Below are 11,834 nucleotides of genomic sequence, written 5' to 3'. Positions count from 1 at the left end.
CCACAAGTTATCTTGGATCCAAGTTGTTTGGGGATCTGTATACAAGAGCCTTAGGGATGCGGGTTAAACCACAGAGCCTAGGGCTTGCCAATCAGAAGGTCGGCGGTTCGAATCCCCATGACGGGATGAGCTCCTTTTGCTCGGTCCCAGCTCCTGCCCACCTAGCAGTTTGAAAGCACATCAAAGCGCAAGTAGATAAATAGGTACCGCTCCGGCGGGAAACAGCGTTTCTGTGCGCTGCTCTGGTTCCCCAAAAGCGGCTTAGTCATGCTGGCCACATGGCCCAGAAGCTGTACGCCGGCTCCCTCAGCCAATAAAGCGAGATGAGCACCACAACCCCAGAGTCGGCCACGACTGGACCTAATGGTCAGGGGTCCCTTTACAAGAGCCTTGAACCTGGCCCAGTAGCCGATGAGCAGCCTGTTGGGGGACTGAGTATTAATCCACGCTGCAGAGACAGCTGAGCAATTCCTGGTCCCCCTTTCTGGTCCATGCAAACGAAAACCAAGGGTGCAGGGAGTTGGGGGACGATTTGCCCTGGAACCTGCCAACAAAATGTTGCGGTTTACTTCAGTCTCTGTCACTAGCATTCTCACAGGCTGCCCCTTTGCTCCCAAGAGAATTAGCTCAAATCCGATGCTGTAACATCAGGATTGCAAGAGATGGGATTGGTTGCCCAGCATTCATGTCACCCTCTTCTCCTCACCGCGGATGGACTTTTTGCTTCAGGTGTGAAAATGCCCAAGGCAAGAACTGTCCAAAGTCCTCGAGGTCAACCAAAGAAGACCCAGCACAACTGACCAGGAAGTTCTCCCATGCAAATGCTACTGCAACCTCCGCCAGACTGTGTCCCCCTTGGGCTGATCAACCGCCTCCCTTCATTTTGCTCCAAATCCACCATTTGCAGGAGCTGCCTCATAGCATGGCCAGAGGTGGCTGCAGGGCACAACGACCGGTTCAGCCACACTGGGTACCACACCTACAACAATGGTGTATAACAGCACGCAAGAGGCAGGGGTGCCGAATATTAGCGTCGCTGAAATTTGAGAGCTCATCGGCCACTAGCAGATCTGACTGCCCACCAAGTCCCCACTGCTCCATTTATCCTCTCAAATATATGAATTCAGCTGGAGTTCCCATGCTAGTCCAAAGCTGGAGACAGACGACAAATTCCTCTTTCCCTGAAAAGTAAATTTTATTTAATACTATCAATAGAGATCCAGTAAAAATCAAAATACAAGTAACAAGGGAGAAGTATAGGTAATAATATAACAGAATGAGAAAACAATAATAAGGGTGCGCGGGTGGCGCTGTGGGTAAAAGCCTCAGCGCCTAGGGCTTGCCGATCGAAAGGTCGGCGGTTCGAATCCCCGCGGCGGGGTGCGCTCCCGCTGCTCGGTCCCAGCGCCTGCCAACCTAGCAGTTCGAAAGCACCCCCGGGTGCAAGTAGATAAATAGGTACCGCTTACCAGCGGGAAGGTAAACGGCGTTCCGTGTGCTGCGCTGGCTCGCCAGATGCAGCTTTGTCACGCTGGCCACGTGACCCGGAAGTGTCTCCGGACAGCGCTGGCCCCCGGCCTCTTGAGTGAGATGGGTGCACAAACCCCAGAGTCTGTCAAGACTGGCCCGTTCGGGCAGGGGTACCTTTACCTTTACCTTTACATGTTCATCTAAATGGAATGTGTGTGTTTATGCGCACACACACACGCTTGAATAACTAACCATGTCCCAAGGAGTATTTATAGGTTTGTATTTTCCTGTACTTTCTTGCACTTCATAAGCATGCCCCATTTTCCCACAGAACAATTACAGAGTTGCAGAAGACATTTTTTTAAGGTGAGGTGAAGTTGTGTGATAGCTCCATCATGCCTGTGTGGTGGACACACACATTTCTTTGTCTCACTGTTATCTCTGGGCAAATAGTTGGGTTTCCCCCCAGGTTTTGGAAGCACACTACAAAAACCTGCAGCGCCTGTTTGCTCAGAGAGGGATGAGGGAACACACCAAGGACACATAGGCACCTATCGCAAATAAGCTCATCAGGTTCAGAGAGAAAGTTGGGAGGGGGGCGATTAGGGTCTCTTTGGGGGAGGGCTGCTTCAAGCATGGCAAGGTCTACCCAAGACTAGGGTTGCCATAGGATTCACTAGGGTTTCCAAAAATGAAAATAGTTGCTGAGCTTTTATTGGCCAAAGTTTTTCAGCTTTTTTGGGGGGGTAGCAAAGGTACAGAGCTTTTTTTTTGCCCAAACCTTTTTGAGCTATTTTTAAGAAAATTCACCAAAATCTAGACTTCCAGACATTTCAACAATTTCTGCCCACTGTTTCTGACTGCCATATTCTGGCATTGTCCAGGGAATTCTGGCTGTGTGGCAACCCTATGCCAAGACCCTCAAGTTAAGGCCAGCTCATGATATCTTGATGCAGGAGGAGGATGCCAGGAGAATTCAAGCCCTACTCCCAACAATAATTAACGTGGGATATTCTCCGCCAGGACATTTCCCTATGGGAGCCACACTGTGTGCAAATCCACGAGCTCAGAGTAAGAGTTGCAGGCCTTGTCTGTCTCTAGCCCATCTCTGGGAGCACAGGCCATTCCTGGAGGACCTTGTGTCCCTGTGTAGACACTGCTGCTGTGTGGAGAGAGGGCGAGCTCCCTCTGGCCCAGCGAGCTCTGTTTAGCAGTTGTAAGCGCATGGAGTGGGAGGGGGCAGGCAAGGGGGTGACGTGAGGGCGCCCGGCAGTTGAAACAACCCCGTCAGGAAGTCCTCGTCTGTCCAGAGCTTTTTGATGTATGCTCCACTATAAATAGGCCTGGAGGAAATGGAGCTATCCTGGAAGCAGATCCGTCCTTTTCCTCCCCCACTGCACACCCATGCTGAGCGGGATGAGCTGCAGTCTGGGCAAGGGGGGGGGGACCAGAAGGACAGGAAGGGGGCAGGGAAGGGGCCTTTTACCAATGCAGCCTGGAGATCGGGGCAAGGCAGCGGGGATCTGGGTCCCCTGGCCTGGCAGGGTCTTATCTAAACCCAGCAAAGAAATTTCCGCAGAGTCAAGAGGCCAGTAGCGAGTGCAGCCTGGACTCAAGGCCACCAACAACCCCAGAGATTGCAGGGGCCGGTTTTTGTTACGGAGGGGGAGGCCAGGCAATCTGCACATGCTCGGAGGCACTCTCTTCACATACTCCAGGGCTAAGCAGAGCTGAGCCCATAGCTAAGGAAAGACAACCATGACTCATTTCGGTTCTCCAAGTTTCTCATTTTTACAGTTCTTCACATTTCCGCAGCAATGTGCAATTTGTTTTAATCATGAAAATTTGCTAGCATTTTTGTGCATGCAGTTTTGATTAATATATACACTTAGAACCCAATTTCCCTGATAGGCTTTTTTGTACAGTGGTACCTCGGGTTACATACGCTTCAGGTTACAGACTTTGCTAACCCAGAAATAGTACCTCGGGTTAAGAACTTTGCTTCAGGATGAGAACAGAAATTGTGCAGCGGTGGTACAGCAGCAATGGGAGGCCCCATTAGCTATAGTGGTACCTCTGGTTTAGAACAGTTTCAGGTTAAGAACGGACCTCCGGAATGAATTAAGTTCTTAACCTGAGGTACCACTGCATACTGTTTTCTCATTGGTGTGTGAATTTGGTAGTTTCTTATTAAAATTTTAACGTAACAGAATTTCTCCTCCAACCTAGCACTCAAAACATCAAAAGCTCCAGGACAAAACCCAGAGCGAGAGTGGCATTAAAAATACCCTCACCCCTTTTACAGCTCAGCAATTCTCCCTCCCTTGATCGGAGCAAATAAAATACACAGTCATCACCACAGCCAGATGAGAGACATCACTCTGAAGCGACTGCTATTTATATCGCCTGGTGGCTGGAGGCTCATTTTGCTGGGAGCCAAATGACAGCCCTGGTGGAGAAAAGGGAATCTTTCAAGGTTTCATGTGATCCTTGGAGACAGCACTCCATGCCCTGGAATAAATATATGTCAGCATCTTATTTATTAATCACAGCAATATCCCAGTCTTCCTCCAAGGTCTCCCAATTAAGGGTAGCCTATTTTATTCTCGGGGACGCGGGTGGCGCTGTGGGCTAAAGCCTCAGCGCCTAGGGCTTGCCGATCGAGAGGTCGGCGGTTCGAATCCCCGCGGCGGGGTGCGCTCCCGCTGCTCGGTCCCAGCGCCTGCCCACCTAGCAGTTCGAAAGCACCCCCGGGGGCAAGTAGATAAATAGGTACCGCTTACCAGCGGGAAGGTAAACGGCGTTCCGTGTGCGGCTCTGGCTCGCCAGAGCAGCGTTGTCACGCTGGCCACGTGACCCGGAAGTGTCTTCGGACAGCGCTGGCCCCCGGCCAATAGATGTGAGATGGGCGCACAAACCCCAGAGTCTGTCAAGACTGGCCCGTTCGGGCAGGGGTACCTTTACCTTTACCTTTACCTATTTTATTCTCACACTAACCCTAGGAGGATGTAGAATAGCAAAGTACCTCCGTGGCTGATTTGAGCCCCACCCAAATGGGAACATAGGAGGAACTTTGGTCTATCTAGTTCAGTGTTGTCTACACTGACTGGCAGCGTCTCTCCATGGTTCTAAGGGATCTAGGGGTCTTAGTAGATCACAAGCTTAACACAAGTCAGCAGTGTGATGCAGCAGCAAAAAACCCTAATGCTATTCTAGGCTGCATCAACAGAAGTCTAGGGTAGTCATAGTACTGCTGTATTCTACCTTGGTCAGACCACACCTGAAATATGGTGTCCAGTTCTGGGCACCACAATTTAAGAAGGATATTGACAAGCCAGAATGTGTGCCAAGGAGGGAGACCAAGATTATCAGGAGTCTGGAAATCAAGCCTTATGAGGAACGGTTGAGGGAGCTGGATATGTTTAGCCTGGAGAAGAGGAGACTGAATGGAGATATGTCAGCCATCTTCAAATATTTTAGGGGCTGTCCCATGGAAGATGAGGCTTGTGATCTCCTGCTCCAGAGGATAGGACTCGGACCAATGGCTTCAAGTTACAAGAAAAGAGGTTTTGACTAAACATCAGGAATAACTTTCTGACAGTAAAAATAAAAAAATTCCTTCCAGTAGCACCTTAAAGACCAACTAAGTTAGTTCTTGGTATGAGCTTTCGTGTGCATGCACACTTCTTCAGATACACTGAAACAGAAGTTGCCAGACCCTTCTATATAGTGAGAAGGTGGGGAGGGGTATTACTCAGAAGGGTGGTGTGAATAGGAGATTGGCAGATAGCTGAGATGAGCCTGTTGACGACTCTTAACGACTGTAATAGGTCTGACAGGAAAAGGCAAGGGGTGAGGTGAGAAATGGCTTAGTTATGTATAATGGGATAAGAATCCAATGTCTTTGTTCAAACCAGGTCTTTCCATGGTTTTAAGTTTGGTAATGAGTTGTAATTCAGCAGCTTCTCTTTCCAGTCTATTTCTGAAATTCCTTTGTAGTAAAACAGCTACTTTGAGATCTTGTATAGAATGTCCTGGGAGATTGAAGTGTTCTCCTACTGGTTTCTCTGTTTTGTGATTCTTGATGTCAGATTTCTGACAGTAAGACAGGGGAACAGGCTCTCTCGGGAGCTGGTGGGCTCTCCTTTCTTGGAGGCTTTTAAGCAGAGGTTGGGACGCGTGTCCATGCTTGAGTTTTCTGCATTGGACTAGATGACTGTCTGAGTCCTTTCCAACTCCACAATTCTGTGATTCTATTCCTCTTTGGGTCAATAATTAGGCCTGCTCTCTTATTTGCTAAGAACATACCTACCAGGAACATTTAACCTGATGTTTATACCACTTTAACTTTCCCCAAAGAATGCCTGTGGTTGTACAGTCATACCTCGGGTTACAGACGCTTCGGGTTGCGCGATTTCGGGTTGCGCACCGCGTTGAACCCGGAAGTACCTGAATGGGTTATTTCTGGGTTTCAGCGCTTGTGCATGCACAGAAACGCCGAATCATGACCCGTGTGTGCGCCACCGCGGTGCTGCAGGTTGCAAACATGCTTCCCGTACAGATCACGTTCACAACCCGAGCGCCCACTGCAGTTTGAACAGGGTGCCATGAATTCTCTAAAGAAGAATCTCTATCCCACCCACAGTCCAGAACTGTAATCCCCCCTGCCTAATTGCTGGGGAGATGGACTGAGGGAAGAGCAAACCGTTCAAAGAGTATGATGTTCAGAGAGGTTTGGACGCTGACCTCAACCTCCCATTTTAGAAGTTAAGCAGAGATACCTGTCGGCTGCACCCAGCCCAGCTGCCCTTAGAGGCTCTTATGCCTCTTGGAGGGGAGAAGATGCTTAATCCTTCTTAATTCAGCCACCTGCCACCTCCCCCACCCCCCCACCCCAAACTTCCCTTCTGGGCATTTTGTGCTCCAACGCCATGTTTGCAATGCAACCACAGGATTGGAAAGGCGGGTGGTGGGCAGCAGGCAAGGACTAAGCAGCACCCACAACCCACCCATACTTCCTCTGCGGCAAGGATATGTTGCAAGTTTTTTTTAAAAAAGGAAACGGGGTCTTGGGACTGCACAGGACTGTTAACCAGCAGCTCGGTGGCACCCCAGTTATCAGGAACTTTCCAAAATAGGAGCAAGCGAGCACACAAAGGAAATGAGTCAAGGCCCAAGCAGAAATGTTTGAGGGGGAACTGGGATCGAAAAGAGCAATGCAAAGTGTCCTCCTGTTGAAGGTCCAGAGAGCAGGCCGAGGGGCCACCAGGGGGCTGCCAGGGCAAGAGAGGAGGGGGCCTATTTGTGCCAGTCTTGTGTTCCCAGCCAGATGGGGCAGGGGCTCCATCACTGCCCACCAACACCCACCCCAGCTAGGCATGGGCGTAGCGTAGGGCTGCCATACATCCGGAACTCTCCGGAAATAGCCAGGATTCATCCATCAAAAATGGCATCCGGGCGGAATTATTGCAAAGCGCCCAAATGCCCAGGAAAACCTAGGCATATGGCAGTTCCATATCAGAATTGTTGATTTTTTGGCAATTTTCCTTTAAAAAAATAGGTTAAAACCTTTTTAAAAAGATTCTGCAGTGTAGGGGGGAAGGGGGGCAGTCGCTCCCCTCAAATCAAGTACAGTGGTACCTCAGGTTACAGACGCTTCAGGTTACATACACTTCAGGTTACAGACTCCGCTAACCCAGAAACAGTACCTTGGGTTAAGAACTTTGCTTCAGGATGAGAACAGAAATCACATGGCGGTGGCGCGGTGGCATTGAGAGGCCCCATTAGCTAAAGTGGTACCTCAGGTTAAGAACAGTGTCAGGAACGAATTAAGTTATTAACCTGAGGTACCACTGTAAATAAAAATACTTAACTAACTGACCCATTGCGTCACAGATACCCCGATTCTGCCCGCCACATAAAACCTGTCCCCCCCCCCAAAAAAAAAAAATCCTGGCTATACCCATGCAGCTAAGCCAGCCTTTTTCGACCTGGGGCCCCCAGTTGCTGGACTACAACTCCCATCATCTCTAGCTAGCGGGACCAGTGGCCAGGGATGATGGGCTTCCAGATGTGTTGTAGCAAAGCACACACAACTGGCGGGGGGGGGGACCCCAGCCTCCCTCGCCTCCCTCGGCCCAGCCGGGCGCTGTTTCTGCCGCAGCAGCAGCAAGCGCTTCCCTCGCGTGCAACGGCGGCTTCCTCGCCCAGCGGCGGATGAGGCGCGCCCGAGCGTGGGCCGGGAAGGCGGGCGAAGCGGCTGCTCGGGAACAGCCGCCGGCGGAAAAGCAGCCGCGCCGCCCGCACGTAGCGCACGGGCCGAGGATGCGCTGGGGCGCGGCGCCCTCTCGCGGCCGAGAATGAGCGTTGCCGCTGAGGATCCCGCGCGAGGCAAGGCGCGGCAGCCGCGGGGCGTCGCTGTTGGGATGAGTTGGTCACCCCGGATCACACAAAACTCCCATTGCAAAGCATGGCGGGGGGGGGGGTGTGGAGTTTAAACACACACACACCCGCCGCCCGCAGCGTTATCGGTGGCCAGTGGGTCGCTCGTTTTGGATCCAGGTTTGTGTGTATCTGATTTCAAGCCTTTAGGTTCTTAATTGGCAACATGCTTGGAACAGGTCTTAATAATCACAACTGGAAGTGATGGCTAAATTGATGTCGTAAAACTTACTTGCTTGTATAAGCCATGTTCCTCCAACTTGGAGTTTACAGCCCTTTCCTATAATCCAGTTATAAACGGTAGAACAGTCTTGGCCAAACTTGGCCCTCCAGCTGTTTTGGGACTACAGTTCCCATCATCCCTGACCACTGGTCCTGTTAGCTAGGGATGATGGGAGTTGTATTCCCAAAACAGCTGGAGGGCCAAGTTTGGCCATGCCTGCTGTAGAAGAATGAGACTCCCATTTGTTTCAAAGGTGTGCAGAAGAGGGAAAGTGCAACTCTGGCTTGGCTGACTCTGGCAGTCCTTGTGTATTTCTGCCTGGCTCTTGTGTTGCCAGCGGGGCATTTATATATCAGTCAGTCAGTCAGTTTTATTGCACATAGCCAAAGGCTGCCGCAATGTACACAGAATTATTTGACAATTAAAAGAAAATATACTGAATTGGTAAAAAAAGACTTAAAACATTTATATTATTAAAACATTACATACTCTAAACAAAGCTATAAAAGTACCCCAATGTACAAATAAAAACATTAAACGATAAAATTCATAAGCTAAAATCATCACATGGTCACTAATGTTAAAAACAATATCAATTAATACAGTGTGCAATTTATACTCAGAGTTTGGTGACAAAGATAGAGCATGGCCTGAGGTAGATAGATGGGATCAAATAAATTCATCTCCTTTACAGTTGATGGCTACCTTGGCTATATAATTTGCTCTAATTTTCCTAGCAGCAGTTGCAAAAAGTGCTACCCGCCAGGTCACATACTTATCTGTGTCTGCAAGGAAATATAACATCATATCAAGGGGGTTCTGGCCAGGGGACCCTGCCATTATAGGTACTAAAAATCTTTTTCTTGCATCATTATATAACGGACAGTGCAAGATATAATGCATAAGGTCCTCTACTTCAGAACAGCCCCTAATGCAAACACTTTCATTTTTTGGTATGCATCTATGTTTCCCATCTCTATAAGCAGAGCTTATTGTATTTAGTCGTAGCTCTGTAAAAGCTTTTCGAAGCTGTGCAAAAGTCAATTCATTAAAATAAGATATGTCTTCATTGACCTCTCTAAGTTTAAAATACAATGGGGCGCATGTAGATGTGCACATAGAGTTTAGATTGTTTTTAGTTGCCACTGCCCTTATGATTCGTTTAAAAATATTTTTCTGTGAATATAAGGGGAGTTCTTTAATCTCAGTCACTGAGAGGTCATATTTGCCCATCAGTTGGGCAGCATGATGTACCCAGTTTTTAAAGGGTAATCCATTTGAGAGCATTTCTTTGGTAGCCTAGTGTTGTCCATTTCTCATTTATATATAAAAATATAAAGCGGTATAAAGGTAAAGGGACCCCTGACCATTAGGTCCAGTCGCGGATGACTCTGGGGTTGCAGTGCTCATCTCGCTTTACTGGCCGAGGGAGCCGGCATTTGTCCACAGACAACTTCCGGGTCATGTGGCCGGTATGACTAAACCGCTTCTGGTGAACCAGAGCAGCACACAAAAATGCCGTTTACCTTCCTGCCGGAGCGGTACCTATTTATCTACTTGTACTTTGTGCTTTCAAACTGCTAGATTGGCAGGAGCAGGGACCGAGTAATGGGAGCTCACCCCGTCACGGGGATTCGAACCGCCAACCTTCTGATTGGCAAGCCCTAGGCTCTGTGGTTTAACCCACAGCGCCACACACATCCCTATAAAGCAGTATAGAAATGAAATAAAAATAATAATCCCAGATGTGTGTGCGCGTTGGTTGAGTTGACGAGGGCACAGAGCCTAGGGAAGAACCTCAGTGAAGCATCCCGCACACATCAGGAGCGAGTGAACTCAAAATGCCAAATGGCAGGCACCCCTTTTCCAGTTCCCAACTGGGTAAGGAGCCAGAGACTCCCGTGAGCCCTTCCTTAACCCAAGTGGCCTATTGAGAAGTCCAGTAATGCCATTGTGGATGGCAGCAGCCAGCAGAGGGCAGCATTACCAAGAGGTGAGGCGAGGGATGGCAGATCTTGGGCTGCCATCAATGAGGGCAAGAGAGGGTGGTGGGAAGCTCTGACCTTTTGAAGCAACCCCGTTCATTTCAGTAGGACTTGCACAGAGACCCCTCTCTTGGCTTTGTGCCTGTGTTCATTAGTGAGGAGGAGGAAAGGACATTTGTGTTCCCTGCCACCCAAGAGAAGTCCAAAGACCACCAAGGTGAAATATTTTGCTTCCCTGAGTTATTTCATCCTGCATTCCCAAGGGGCATATAACACCCTCTGGCAATGTTGTGCACCACTGTCCAATCTTGTGATTCCTAGCAACTGGTATTACAAAGTAAAGGATCCCTGGATGGTTAAGTCAAGTCAAAGGCAACTCTGGGGTTGCAGTGCTCATCCCTCTTTCAGGCCAAGGGAGCCAGCGTTTGTCTACAGATAGGTTTCCAGGTTATGTGGCCATCATGACTAAACCGCTTCTGGCGCAACGGAACACCATGACGGAAACCAGAGCACATGGAAATGTCGTTTACCTTCCCGCCACAGGGGTACCTATTTATCTACTTGGACTGGCATGCTTTCGAACTGCTAGGTTGGCAGAAGCTGGGACAGAGCAATGGGAGCTCACCCTGTTGTGGGGATTCGAATCACTGACCTTCTGATTGTTAAGCCCAACAGGTTCAGTGGTTTAGGCCACAGCGCCACCAAAATACATAGATAGGCAACAGAGAGATTGTGTATCCCTTCGAACTCTACGATTCTGTGACACATGAAATCGGAAATGCTTCTATCTTGTGTTTTTTTTAAAAAAAATAATATTTATTAAGATTTAAGAGGTTACAGAAAGAAAAAATAGAAAACAACATATTAAGCAAAATCAAAACATCACAAAAAAGAAGACTAAAAAGATAAAAACAGTTAAAGAAAAAAGAAAAAAAATACAATGAACCTTCCCATAACTTATCTTTCATTTGCTTGTTTCCTTGACCTCCTCACACCTCCCTTTTTTGTATTCTAGTTCAGTTAGCTATTTCAGCAAGTCCTTTCCATCTTTTCCAGTCTTTGTCCTATATTTTATCTTAATATAATCTAACTTTACTTTCCCTCCTTTCACCATTTAACAATCTGTTTTTTCTTAATCCTTTATAGCATTTCTGCTAAAACCACATTACTTCATTCCAACATCCTTCTAACATTCCTTAATTTTACAGTGTTTCTGTAAATAAACTTTAAATTTCTTCCAATCTTCTTCCACCGACTCTTCTCCCTGGTCTCGGATTCTGCCAGTCATTTCCGCCAGTTCCATGTAGTCCATCACCTTCATCTGCCATTCTTCCCGGGTGGGTAAATACTTGTGTCTTCCAATACTTCGCGATGAGTATTCTTGCTGCTGTTGTTGCATACATAAAAAAAGTTCTATCCTTCTTTGGCACCAATTGGCCGACCATGCCCAGGAGAAAGGCCTCTGGTTTCTTCAGGAAGGTATATTTAAATACCTTTTTCATTTCATTATAAATCATCTCCCAGAATGTCTTAATCCTTGGGCACGTCCACCAAAGGTGAAAAAATGTACCTTCAGTCTCTTTACATTTCCAACATTTATTATCGGGCAAGTGATATATTTTTGCAAGCTTGACTGGCGTCATGTACCACCTGTAAATCATTTTCATTATATTCTCTCTTAAGGTGTTACATGCCGTAAACTTCATACCTGTGGT

The 11,834-nt window shown here is 48.1% G+C and overlaps 1 long non-coding RNA gene across 1 annotated transcript; it reads right to left on the bottom strand.

Annotated features, from left to right (window-relative positions):
- Positions 1-1,811: 1,811 nt before the first annotated feature.
- On the bottom strand, positions 1,812-5,068 carry LOC309522482. Its single transcript, XR_014215115.1, has 2 exons — positions 4,447-5,068; positions 1,812-4,065 (listed from the first exon to the last, which is right to left on the bottom strand). It is a non-coding gene; the product is annotated as an uncharacterized lncRNA (long non-coding RNA).
- Between the last annotated feature and the right edge of the window lie 6,766 nt (positions 5,069-11,834).

This window comes from Podarcis vaucheri (genome assembly GCF_965113315.1).
Source record: "Podarcis vaucheri genome assembly, chromosome: 17".
In the NCBI taxonomy this organism is placed as follows: domain Eukaryota; kingdom Metazoa; phylum Chordata; class Lepidosauria; order Squamata; family Lacertidae; genus Podarcis; species Podarcis vaucheri.
The sequence above is the reverse complement of the archived record's forward strand: the minus strand, read 5'-3'. Positions and strand labels throughout refer to the sequence as shown.